This window comes from Schistocerca gregaria, chromosome 1, assembly GCF_023897955.1.
Source record: "Schistocerca gregaria isolate iqSchGreg1 chromosome 1, iqSchGreg1.2, whole genome shotgun sequence".
In the NCBI taxonomy this organism is placed as follows: domain Eukaryota; kingdom Metazoa; phylum Arthropoda; class Insecta; order Orthoptera; family Acrididae; genus Schistocerca; species Schistocerca gregaria.
Window position 1 is genome coordinate 693,244,701 of NC_064920.1, and position 14,270 is coordinate 693,258,970.

Consider the following 14,270-nt stretch of genomic DNA (forward strand, 5'->3'; position numbering starts at 1 on the left):
TGGACGTCCAGAACCTCATCTCCAGGTGTGAGAACCTTCAAGTGAGCACTGATCCAACAGCGCTGCATAACTGACGCAACACGTACAACTTGCATAAAATTTTTAGAAAAGGGCCACTCCGCCACTAGGAAAGCCACAATTTGGCCCCTTTCAGGTTCGTTCATTTGGCTGTAGGAAACACGAGTGATTCTCCTTGGCATGGTTGCCTGCTTACTTCACACGTTTGCACCACACTGAGTCATCTTGCGGTGAGCATTCCCCATAAACAGATTGTACGCTCCGATAGCTGAGTGGTTAACGTGACGGATTGCCGTCCTACGGACCAGGCTTCGATTCCAGGGCGGGTCGGGGATTTTCTCAGCTCAGGGACTGGGTGTTATCTTCATCAGCATTCCATCCCCATCCAGCGGCCAGGTGGCCCAATGTGGCGTCGAAAGTAATGAGACTTGCACCAAGGCGGCCGGACCTGCCCCGAAGAGCCCTCCCGGCCAATGACGCCAAACGCTCATTTCCATTTCCGTAAACAGAGTAGACACAGATGCCGCTCTGGAAGCCATGCCGCTGCGCTATCTGTTGGAAAGCGATTTTGAAACCATTATCAGTACATCTGCTATCCCCCAGGTGGCATATGCTGTACTTGGCTCAAAACTAACATCGTTTTTACAGGTCTACTACATTTTTTTGTCATTGTAGTTGGGCTAAATTTACCCAAGACAGATTCACAATAAAAGCGACGACTTCTTCCAATGATTCTGTGTCACTTTTTCCTGGGCTATAACGAATATTTACAATCCCAAAGTCTAGTCTCTGAATTCGTGCAGTGTCTATTGTCATGAATGTTTGACAAGGATTCCAAGCGCTGGAACAACGATATAGATTTGTTCACATTAGTGTCGTTTCATATCGCTTCTTAGTATGATGGAATGTGACTTAGTAAAAGTATTTCTTCGCTGCGCGATTGGTTGATAGCATTCATTCAACAGTTAAATGCCTTAACTGTTGTTCTTTTGCACTAGCAGTCTTGGTTCAGTGAAAAGTTCTGTTAGCAGTAATTTCAGAGCATTTTATTATGAGTGTCCTTTTGTCCATGTGCAACAAGGAAGATATGAGGTGAGTGATTCGTTTTCTGTACTCTCAGCCTGCCGAAGTGGCCGAGCGGTTCTAGGCGCTTCAGTCTGGAACATCGCGACCGCTACGGTCGCAAGTTCGAAGCCTGCCTCGAGCATGAATGGGTGTGATTAGGTTAATTAGGTTTCAGTAGTTCTAAGTTCTTGGGGACTGATGATCTAAGATGTTAAGTCCCGTAGTGCTCAGAGCCATTTGAACCATCTGTACTCTCAAGGTGACAACAGCTACGGAGATGTATGTCGATAGCTGTCTTAGTGAGCCTAACATTTACGTGTGGATAAATCACTTAGACGTAGACAGGTATCTGTCTACGACGATAAGCGTCCGGGTACCATGAAAGTGGACAGGAATACTGAGACAGCTGACTGAATATTTCGTGATGGTCGCATTACTAGAGGCGATGATATTATGCAATGACATGAAGAGTCAGCACTATTCAGCATTTGCTATCGTCCATGAATTTCTACATAATCGCAAAGTTTGGGCTCTATATCTACCACATCAACTGACAAAAACAAATATGAACGTTTGGAAATGTCGAAATCGCATTTAAGGCGTTCTGAATAGGAATGAGAAGACTTTCTGAGTCACATAGTAACCGTTTATGACACTCGGGTCCATCACTACGAACCAAAGAGTAAGCGGCAATATATAGCGTGGAAGGAATCAAGTTAAACTTAGAAATCCGAACTTCTGCAGGGAAGTCGACCGTGACGGAGTTTCGGGATATTAAAGGTACAGAGTTGATTCATTATACTCCTAAAAGCCAACCAGTGAATACTGACAAATGTGAGCTACTGTGAGGTCCGAAGCCCAAAATCAAACTGAAGAGTAAAGTCTTTCAAAAGGTCCGATTTTGCTTTCGGTTAATGTCCATCCTCATACATTTGGAAAACTATTCAGTGCACTGAAAATTTTAGTTCTGTAGAGCTGCTGGAGTATGCATCCTACAGACACTGAAACTAATTCCTTAATTATTATTATTATTATTATTTTTCCTGAGCACTGACTAACAGAATTTTCCCTGACAAACCAAACTGAAACTTAACCTATTCATTTATTACCCACAATATACAAGCCCAATGCAGTCTGGCTGCTATACGTTGACAACATGATTTCCAATAATTAACACAAAAGAATGGCCCTGAATTGCAAGATATTCTAACAAGAATACAAATCCAAAAAATATGAAATTAAATAAATATGAAACTACCTCCATTTCTGTTAATTGTCTGAACTCATTTCAATCACGAATCCCGATAGTGGAAACCCCATTCTTTTTCGTAAGTCACTTACCTCACAGAAAACCTTCATAACACGAACTACAGCAAATTAGAGCAAGTACCAACAACAGTCAGCTAAATAAAAAATTCTAACTACTATAGACTTTAACTACTAGGAGGCATATGGTTCGCAAAAAGAAAGATTTTGTTGAAGAGCAAACAATGTACTTAGGAAATTTTCCCTTATTCATGTGACATCCAGTTCCAAAAATAATATAGTTGCCAATAATTCCACTACCGAAACGTTATCAACAAAATACATCCATTATCATACCTTTCCTTGCATCTTTTCTTATAACAAATTTCACCTCTCCTTACATTTCGTGTCCTACCAACACTAAGAGAATCTCTTGCCGAGGGTACGGAGCGCTGTATTAACACAGTCTATAGCGTTGCCAACATACAAACATTCTACTTACAACATGACCAAGCTCCAAGTAATTTTCTCCTCTGTTTAGTCTGATGGAAACGCACTCACATAAGCCCAAGCTTTCGTCAGATGACGAGTTTTAGAGAATATGCAAGAGTGAATATATACTATGTTACAAAATTTCTTCCAGGATGGAATTATGAAGTTTGTCGCGAGATTGAGCTGTTGCATACAGAGTGAGAGGTATTATCTAAAGAAACGATGTTATTTGCAGTGGACGTTTTCCAATAAAAATTTTGTTTTAAAATAATTATTTTTACTTTTGACTTGCCATCATACACTCCTGGAAATTGAAATAAGAACACCGTGAATTCATTGTCCCAAGAAGGGGAAACTTTATTGACACATTCCTGGGGTCAGATACATCACATGATCACACTGACAGAACCACAGGCACATAGACACAGGCAACAGAGCATGCACAATGTCGGCACTAGTACAGTGTATATCCACCTTTCGCAGCAATGCAGGCTGCTATTCTCCCATGGAGACGATCGTAGAGATGCTGGATGTAGTCCTGTGGAACGGCTTGCCATGCCATTTCCACCTGGCGCCTCAGTTGGACCAGCGTTCGTGCTGGACGTGCAGACCGCGTGAGACGACGCTTCATCCAGTCCCAAAAATGCTCAATTGGGGGACAGATCCGGAGATCTTGCTTGCCAGGGTAGTTGACTTACACCTTCTAGAGCACGTTGGGTGGCACGAGATACATGCGGACGTGCATTGTCCTGTTGGAACAGCAAGTTCCCTTGCCGGTATAGGAATGGTAGAACGATGTGTTCGATGACGGTTTGGATGTACCGTCCACTATTCAGTGTCCCCTCGACGATCACCAGAGGTGTACGGCCAGTGTAGGAGATCGCTCCCCACACCATGATGCCGGGTGGTGGCCCTGTGTGCCTCGGTCGTATGCAGTCCTGATTGTGGCGCTCATCTGCACGGCGCCAAACACGAATACGACCATCATTGGCACCAAGGCAGAAGCGACTCTTATCGCTGAAGACGACACGTCTCCATTCGTCCCTCCATTCACGCCTGTCGCGACACCACTGGAGGCGGGCTGCACGATGTTGGGGCGTGAGCGGAAGACGGCCTAACGGTGTGCGGGACTGTAGCCTAGCTTCATGGAGACGGTTGCGAATGGTCCTCGCCGAGACCCCAGGAGCAACAGTGTCCCTAATTTGCTGGGAAGTGGCGGTGCGGTCCCCTACGGCACTGCGTAGGATCCTACGACCTTGGCGTGCATCCATGCGTCGCTGCGGTCCGGTCCCAGGTCGACGGGGACGTGCACCTTCCGCCGACCACTGGCGACAACATCGATGTACTGTGGAGACCTCACGCCCCACGTGTTGAGCAATTCGGTGGTACGTCCACCCGGCCTCCCGCATGCCCACTATACGCCCTCGCTCAAAGTCCGTCAACTGCACATACGGTTCACGTCCACGCTGTCGCGGCATGCTACCAGTGTTAAAGACTGCGATGGAGCTCCGTATGCCACGGCAAACTGGCTGACACTGACGGCGGCGGTGCACAAATGCTGCGCAGCTAGCGCCATTCGACGGCCAACACCGCGGTTCCTGGTGTGTCCGCTGTGCCGTGCGTGTGATCGTTGCTTGTACAGCCCTCTCGCAGTGTCCGGCGCAAGTATGGTGGGTCTGACACAGCGGTGTTAATGTGTTCTTTTTTCCATTTCCAGGAGTGTATTATCCATTAAATATATAAATGACGCGACGTGCTGCTAGTGCTCGGCACTGATAATGTAATCGAACAGTATCAGGGTGTTCTCATTGTTATCGGCGTTAGAGTCCAGTGAGCGAAAGAAAATTAGGTGAAAATATCAGTGTAGTCTACTATGTAAAATACAAACTCAAAGAAGTTGTTTTATGCTGTCTCATAAGAGTACGGGGGAGGAAATTCTGGAGATGTATGCTCTGTGAAAAGCGAGCAGCCCCCGTGGCGGGGGAAGTTGCCTTTCGCGGAAGAGCGTTTCAGGATGACTAGAAGTCAATTTCACAATTAATCAAATATTCCGGCCTATTATGTCGTGGTCGAACGGATTTTATATTATAACCCAATATTTCGTCCCCGTGTGCGGAGAACATTATCAAGGGGAATCGTAGCTTCTTTGAGTGTCCAATTCACATCATGGTTCGCTACTGACTGCAGCAAAATTCCGTTTGCGCGTGGTCCCGCGCAGTGGCGTGACATGACGTGCAAGAATTACTCGAGAGCAATTAGCTGTTATCAGTTCCCTGCATCTGCTGCTGCTATCACCCCTTTTGGAAAGAGTGGTACACATCTTCATCAGGGCTGGGATCCAGATGTCATTCAGTTTCACGCTCTCCTCATTCCCACTGAAATGAGTTGCCTGTATGCTCTTACAGTCGTTTTTCGGCCGTTCTTTCTGTATTACCGACGTACACTACCCCACAATTAAATGGTATTGTATTAATTCCTGCTTTTTGCAAGGATTTACGAGCATCCTTGGCGAATTTTAAGTGATTCTGTATCTTCCGGATGGGTTTGTAGATTACCACGATGTTCAGATTTACTTTTCCGCTAAGGTAAAAAAAAGCGTTAAGACTGCCGCGAAAAATTCATGGCTTTGCGCAAGTGCCCGTGAAATCGCTTCCTTCATTAAGGGCGTTACTGTGCATAGGAAAAAAATGTCGAAAAAAGAAAGAAAACGTTTAGGACAGTGTGCAGAGATTTACGTAGATTCTGTCCATATGTGTTTCTTGCGTTAGTATGATTAGGAACTCACATGTGTATTCCATGTACTGTTACTGTCTCGGGCATGGATGTGTGTAGTGTCCTTAGGTTTGTTAGGTTTCAGTAGTTCTACCTTCTAGGGGACTGATGACATCAGCATTTAAGTCAGATAGTGCTCAGAGCCATTTGAACCATTATTTTGCTAACGCACTTCGTGGAGAAAACACACTGGGACGTGCTTTCACACTGCGCTGCCACTGATTCATAAGGTGCGCTGTATGAAGTTGTGTGGTATAACATTCTGAAACATCCTGTAGTTGCTTGTTGTGACGTATTGGCGTAGACAGACTGGGAAACCGCTTACTCACTATTCACTTTGCTGGCCTATGGAGGAGGGAACTGCATGAGTATAACCCTTCCCTCACACTTCTTCCCCATCCTCTTCTCCTCCACCCCGTTAATCTCCCCCCCCCCCCCCCCAATAGGGCTTTACTGCACTTAGCCGTGGTACACACATTTGATATTTGTTCGTAATCCACCTGATTTGACAATAAATGTTAACTTTATACCATTAGAATACTATTTTCAAGAATATGCGATTTTTTTGATCCGCTACAACACGAAAACTGTTAAGACATAGAAAAAAATGAATAAGACATTTTTGTAGGAAATTTAATTTAGTTTCACTTTGTACCGGAAACAATTTCGCTGGACTCTGCTTTTTTCCAGTCATTCAAGAAAAAACATGAAAAGGAATTTTAAAGACCCCCTCCGCATCCCGCCCGCATCTCGTGGTCGTGCGGTAGCGTTCTCGCTTCCCACGCCCGGGTTCCCGGGTTCGATTCCCGGCGGGGTCAGGGATTTTCTCTGCCTCGTGATGGCTGGGTGTTGTGTGATGTCCTTAGGTTAGTTAGGTTTAAGTAGTTCTAAGTTCTAGGGGACTGATGCACAAATTTGAACCATTTGAACCTCCGCATCCCCCCCTCACACAAACATCCGGCCCAACGGACACATCCCACCGATAAGTGCTTTCAGTATGTTGTTCATGGCATTCCTTCCTAGCACTGTACTAAAATTTGTGAGTACATGGTTTTTTCCCCTATTAGACATGTTTTGTTTGGTCTTCGTTGACTGGGCTATTATTTTGCAATGTTTGTAAGTTAAATAATAATTAGGTAGTGATATGAGTTATTGAAAGCCTTCTGTCATTTCCTTTTTTATGGCAAGAATGTTAGGAGGCAAGCTTTGCACCTCACGGAGCCCTACTAGAGTTAATGCCTGTGGCGCGACTGTTCACGGGCAGGACTCGTACCATGCAGCTAATAGTACCCGGGCGCACGGAGACCGAGCGCCGCCTGCGGCGCGGCTAGCGGTGTCTGTTAACTATGGAAATGGAGAGGAGGACTGCGCGGCGGTGTGTTTGCGGGTAAACTCGGTAGCGAACTGTTTAGGAGTGCGGCGCCCGCGGCAGCTGTTGCAGGGGTGGGGCGGCTCGCCCGCCAAACGCCGCGCCGGCGCCGGAGCAGCCAGATCGCGGCAGCGGCGGCCGCGCCAGCCCGCTATTCACCGGACGGAAACAGCGGCCGGCGAACAGTTCGCCAGTGCGCGCATCGCCGCGTCGAGCCGGCCAACTCCGGCAGTAACTTTAAAGCGAGCCTTATTCGCCCTAGGTCTGAAACTCGTGGCGATTGCGAAACGAGAGAGCCTGCCGCTACAATTTCGGCGTTGCCCTAATACGCGATTCTAAAGCCGAAGCGGATATTAGGTGACCTAGTCTCATACGTACAATAAGGGTTCCTGCATTATCTACAGAGTGATCACAGAGTTCCATTACCTACTATGTATTACGTATAATCAGAAGTTCCCATACATTTTTTCGCTGCGTACCGCTTGACATTTTTAGAAATTTGGAAATACCACTAGAGCTTGAAGGTTGAGCGGCGGCTGCTGCAGAGGTCAACAGTGCGGAGGGAACAATTTTCGCCATTTTGCTCTATGCTAAAGACATACATACGATTTTTGCGTCGTGACGATCAATTTCTACGTGCGGTATAAATCTGAACACAAAATAAATAATTTTCCGCGGAAGCTTAAAAACCGCTTCTTGGTTAACTTAAAACACAGTCACATATAAGCCACGCAACCAACTTAAACTTATTACAATTATAGAAGTCGGGAATCAGTTCGTTGTAATACGCACACACCGGTTTCAGACGCTAACTTTCTCCCTTTTACGATGATATTTTACGTGATACCCAACAAAGCAGCAATAACAACAATAAACCGTGCACTGCGTAATGATTACTCCAGCGCCATACATTGGTATACCGCGTAAGTCAGCAGCAGCAGTAAAGCGACACGAAAACTTTCGATTAACCACCGACAAGAGCCAAAGAAAATGTCTTCAACGCCAAAACAAGGCGAATCATGCCGGAGCAAGGCAGCTTCAACTAATGGAGGTAGGAGGGGAGGGGGTACAATCAAACCTTCATGTGTCCTAAGTACATCCGAAACAGACATTCTGCGGTAAATCCATTTCCTTTAAAGGGCTATTTTTATCATTTAAAAATAATATTTTTAACTCTATCAGTACTTGTTTTGTTTACTTGTATGAGTATCATGTGAAATGTCTTTATGTACCACCAGCGTCTGAGAACACCTGACAGAGATATTAATGAATTATTGTTTTTGATTGTTGCAGGTGCTCATATACATCTAAATTATGACTGATGAGTCCACTTACACCATTCAGGAGTGGATCGTAATAAGCATTTGGGGCTCATGAATGACCCCATACGGGAATTTCAGTGAGAGATATTCAATACGATTTCACTGCAAGGCTTCAGAAGCCTTTCCAAACAACACCAACAATATTACATTCTACATCGACATCTACATTTACATGGATACTCTGCAAATCGCATTTAAGTACCTGGCAGGGGGTTCATCGAGCCACTTTCACAATTCTCTGTTATTCCAATCTCGTATAGTGTGCGAAAAGAACGAACACGTATATCTTTCCGTACGAGCTCGTATTTCCCTTATTTTATCGTGGTGATCGTTTCTCCCTATGTACGTCGGTGTCAACAAAACATTGTAGCATTCGGAGGAGAAGTTGGTGATTGGAATTTCGTGAGAATATTTCGTCGCAAAGAAAAACGCCTTTCTTTTAATGATGTCCAGCCCAAATCCTGTATCATTTCAGTGACACAGTCTGTCATATTTCGCGATAATACAAAACGTGCTGCCCTTCTTTGAACTGTTTCTATGTTCTCCGTCAGTCCTATCTGGTAAGGATCCCACACCGCACAGCAGTATTCTAAAAGAGGACGGACAAGAGTAGTTTAGGCAGTCTCCTTAGTAGATCTCTCACATTTTCAAAGTTTCCTGCCAACGCTGTCTTTGGTTAGCCTTCCTCACAATATTTCCTGTGTGTTCCTACAATTTAAGTTGTTCGTAATTGTAATTCCTAGGTATTTAGTTGAATTCACGGCCTTTAGATCTGACTGATTTATCGTGTAACCGAAGTTTAACCTTGAGAGAAAAAGCACATAACGAGAACCAAAACGACTGGAAACGTGTGCGAGGCTTTAGCGTCTGTGCAGTTTTTGCCAAAAAGTCCCTTCTCAACCGGTCACTGGAATTCGGAGATCGATATTCGATCTGGTAAAAACACATGAAGATTGATTTGAAGTTAAAAGCATTTAAATCTTGAACTGAGTCATAATGAGATGCTAAAATATCGTGAGACTTGTGGCCGAAAGCCCGATGTCTTTACTCTCCGATCAAGGAGGAAACTTTTTCTCGGACAAGTGTGCAACATATCGTAGTGCCCAAGCGAGGAGCATTTATTTCGGGAGTAAAGAGAAGCCACATTTTTTGTGAAGAACTTGAACACTACCCACCATATACCATGATCTGGACTGAAATGTCTGCAACCCATTTGGTAAGTCCACATTTCTTTGACACTGCATCACATTGTGTATCTCATCAAGTTACGAGATTGGTTTATTCCACATGTGCAACGTCGGCGAGTGCTCGGTCGTGTATGGTTCCATCGGGATGGTGCACCAGCCCATCACTTATTGCCGCCCTAAAGTTCTACCCGTCGTCTTGGGCAAGGCATTATGATGATTCATTAAACAGAAAGTTGCTGCCACACGTTATGAGACACATAACCAACATAAGGATGCTGTTTGATGTGCATTTACTACTGACACAACAGCAATGTTGAGGAGATTTTCACATCGTACGTGGAGGAAAATCATACTCTCATCAGACCGATGGTGTGCACTCTGGAATAAATAATAAAGAATAATGACACTATGCCAAAGTTGTCTTCTGTCAAGATCCCACGCTAATACACTGCGATCATCTATGAACATGTTGACACGTGATAAGGGGTAATGGGACTTCGTGATCAGTCTGTACAACTGTGTTTTGCAAATGAAAATAAAGAGTGTGGCAGAGAGAGCTTTTCATTGTTGTATGCTGAGGTATCTTCCTGAACCCACCGCGAGTAGACGTAGAACACTATCGGCGGTGAGTGTCATCCAAGCAGCAGCTGAAGTGTTCCACACTAGCAGGATCATCCCCCTAACTTTCAAACTTAGCTGTGGACGTACCCATATGCTCGATGGGTCTGTTTGGATTCCTTTTCTCGACAATCACATTATTTGTTTGCAACTTTCACATTGTGCAATAAAGCGTCCTTTTTTCGCACTAAAAGAAACTCTTCCAAGATCGCCCCGCCTGTAAAAGTATTTCTGCATAATATTGAGTACATCCACATCTACATCAATACTCCGCAGACCATCTGACGACGCATTTCGAAGGGTACTTCTGGTCCCACCGATGGCTTTTGGAAGAATGTTTGACGATACACCACTGCATTAGCTCCAGTCTCCAGAATTTTCTCGTGGTGGTCATATTTTGGGAGGAAATAATATGTTGAGCAACTCTTCCCGGAACGTGGTCTTTGAATTTCAAAAGTAAACCAGCGCGTGACGCACAACGCCTCTCTTACAGCATCTGCCATAGGAGATTGTTGAGCGTATCTGTAACGCTCTGACGTCGACTAACGACACTCTGACGAAATGTATGCTCTTTATTGAATCTTCTTTATCTCTTCTATTAGTCCCATCTGGTAAGTGTGCCATAGTGACGAACAGTGCTCAATAATCTGTCGAACAACCGTTCTACAAGCTACTTCTTTCGTGGATGAGTTACACTGCCTTCAGATTTATTCTATGAATCTTAGTCTAACAGCTGCTTTTCCTACTATTTGTTTTACGGTGTCATTCCACTTAAGGTCACTCCAGATGGTTACTCTCAGATATTTTACAACGGATTCTGTTTCCAGCAGTTTTTCATCAGTCGTATCATTCATCAATCCTCGGCAGGTCTTTCTGAAAATCCCTACAGCGTTCTGGAGTTTGCTATCTTGTTCAAAACTTTTGGTTACATTTTTGGAAAACAGCGATCTTGTAAGCTATATAAAATTAATGAAAATCCGGTCTAGATCGCGATGGTTATGTTATTTAAAGTGACAGGTTTCGGCCTAGTCGTAAGTCATCTTCAGAACTGAACCATCAGCAGCAGTAGACGATGCTTAGAACAGTCAGCGAACTACAGTCGCTGAAACTACTGAACTGAAACTGAGCAGATTCAGCGACTGAGGTTTAGCGACGTTAAACGGAACTAAAAAGTATAACTTAACTACTCCTAGTCACGTACAGATGCCTGACTCCCCACAAATAGTCCTGAAAATTTGTGATTGTGTATTTTTAACAGCTATGAAAATACTTATAAGCTAAAAAAAGTGGGGCGCATGCCATACACAAATGATGCACGAATCGTTCATGTTCTTACTATTACCTATTGCACACCCCTTTCCCCTCCACGTTTTTGGTTTTAAATCTTATACCACCGAAAATTTTCAAGACTAACTGTACGTTCTAGGGGGAAATTATCTTAGTTCGATTTAAAAATGAAGAATAAAAAAATGCTCTAAGCACTGTGGGACTTAACATCTGATGTCATCAGTCCTCCAGACTTAGAACTACTTAAACCTAACTTACCTAAGAACGTCACACACATCCATGCCCGAGGCAAGATTCGAACCTGCGACAGTAACAGCAGCGCGGTTCCGGACTGAAGCGCCTAGAACCGCTCGACCAAAGCGCCCGAAATGAAGATTACTAAAAATTGATTTTAATTTAAATAATTATTTTTCACTTCTGCAGTGTATTTCATCACGAATTGGAATGGGCTCTGAATGATTGTCTTGGAACATTACGAAACTAAGTTGGCTGGGACTGCCAGAAGGAGCTTCTGCCATCCGATGGTAGCGGACTGTGTGAGTAGTATCATGAAGCAGCACCAACAGGGGACAGAGTCTCAGACAGCATAAGTAAGCGGAAACTTCAGGCTCTCCACAGAAAAACCTACTTACGAAAGATGATGGTTTGTGAAAAAAGGAATGAATGTTGTATGTGTAAGTGTATCTTGAGTCTCGTTTTTCTTTAGCTCCTGATGGACATGTAGGAAAGGAACCAGTGGCCAGAAAAGGAAATCTTAATGTTAAACATTAAGTAATTTTCTGTGTCACATTGAAGCTCAATCTGAAAGCATTTTTTTTCTTGCTTAAAACAGTGTAATGGAGCGTCCTTTCTTATATTATAACTACTAAGTGCGAACATTATAAAGAATTTTAGAAATTCTTTTTCATATGAATTCGTCGTAGTACAATTTAGGCTGTGAGTAATAATTCACGAATCCGATCACTTCGAAGAACTGTTAAGATTTTATCTCGTTTCAGCAGACACGTAGTGACTTTTTTACTATTGCCAATAAACATGGTAACTATAAAACATTTGTTTTGTGTCAAGTATCTGTGTAACACGCATTTAAAAAAAATTCCGAAGTGTCATTCCTACCTAAAGTGTTGGGAAGAGGAAGTCAGTGGCTCCGAGTGGGTGGCTCGGCGACTGTTTTTTTGTTTTAACAGTCGTCCATCCACATAACAGGCAGTGTGTCATTAAGAAGTCTCTCCTAACGATCAGAGAATTTTACACACACAAACATCTATTTGTTCAAATACATCCAGACATTATGAATAAACTCTAATGCGTATTCCTGAGGAAACATCACACCAATTTCGTTTGTGAGTACAGCGACTAGAAGTGTCATGTCTGGTCCTTCCAACTATGAAGATAGAAATGTGATTAATAACCTTCTACTCAGTGAAATGTCAGATTTACGAATCTCTCCAAATATTCATAGCCTGTCAGCAATCTAAATACAAATTTGTAGAAGAGTTTTTTCAAAAACATAAATGAACCCCACAGAAGAAACGTGAAATAAGTCCAACTCTGTCGCACTTATTCAATACTTAGTTCTTGCAAGTTAAGGTTTGTTTATTACAGTGCACAAATGATTTAGAGAGGAAAGAGGTCTCCCACAGAAATGTTTTCTGTTTAAATGTATGAGAGCAGTTCAGTGCCTGCTGTGGAAAATATCGCAGTGCTTCATACTAACAGTTCTCTTCAATTTTTAATTTTTAAGTAGCCAACCTGCAGTTAATTAAACAAACAACTGTTTTATACTCCAGGTCTATTCTAACCTTACACCATATCCTCATTTTCATTGTGTTTGTTATTGCTTTTGGGCAATATATTTTTCAGTGCAGTGTTATTATTTGTGTCTTGATGACTGGTGGCAGATTTTCCTTTCATTTCTTTGTTCCTGCAAGATGCTGCAGCACAGCAGTCTGTATCTGAACGAAGAAAATGTTGACACACCTACATGAACAAATCGTGTTAAAGAACTTAACTCACAAGGAAGGTTAAAATATGAAAATAAGACGCTCCCGGCGCAGTCCCATATTCAGGGTAAGCTTTGCAGCTGCAGGCGGAAGTGTTTTGACAATATTAGTGCTACAAAATGTTTTGTTGTACACCTAATTTGATATTAGTATTTTGGCCTTGACTGAGCACTACTAAGAGTATTTTCTTTGTTTTTATTACGTACGTTGCGCAGAGAGAGCGATATTACAGCTGTGTTGTCACTTCTATTTGTTTTGATTAAGTGAGGCATTTGCATTAAGATGTGGTTGTCTGGTACTCATAGTTTTTAAGGAAATGTAAAATAAATGCTCTAATCTGATTGTAAAAAAACTAATATATTCATAAACTTGTGTTCCAAGCTGTGGGAGGAAGAGCGATTATGCATGACGGAAACGACAAGACACCTTGGGACTCTGGAGTGAAACTGCTGCTTGATCCAGGTCAACAGTAGAGGCCGCTGGCGATCAACCGATGATAATGAAGATTCCATGCGTATCCAACGAGAATGTGGCAAATTTGCAGAGTATTTATCCACGTGCGAGTATGCAACTGGTTGATAAGAAAGGATTGCAATGAATTGTGTGTGTTGTATGGTTGTACACGTGTTAACTGTGTTTTTAATTAATACTTCTTAAGACTGCGTCCTCAGGTGACAATGTAAACAGTGGGGAGCTAAATAGGCAGGGGGACGCTCCAGGAGACCTGTCTGAAGAGTATTGAAATGTTGACAAATAGTCAACCAATGATAAAGTCATAAATGCAGAAGACCAAAGCAGCAATCGATGCGATTCAGAGATAAGAAAGTGAGGCGATCGAAATTTTCAACCTTTAAATCAAATGGTAATGTGGCCCTAGTCATCTTTCCAGAAT

The 14,270-nt window shown here is 43.3% G+C and overlaps 1 protein-coding gene across 1 annotated transcript in view; it reads right to left on the minus strand.

The window, feature by feature from the left end:
* The window catches only part of LOC126302399 (lachesin-like), a 1,147,869-nt gene that overhangs the window by 428,948 nt on the left and 704,651 nt on the right, over positions 1 to 14,270 (minus strand). The window lies entirely within an intron of this gene.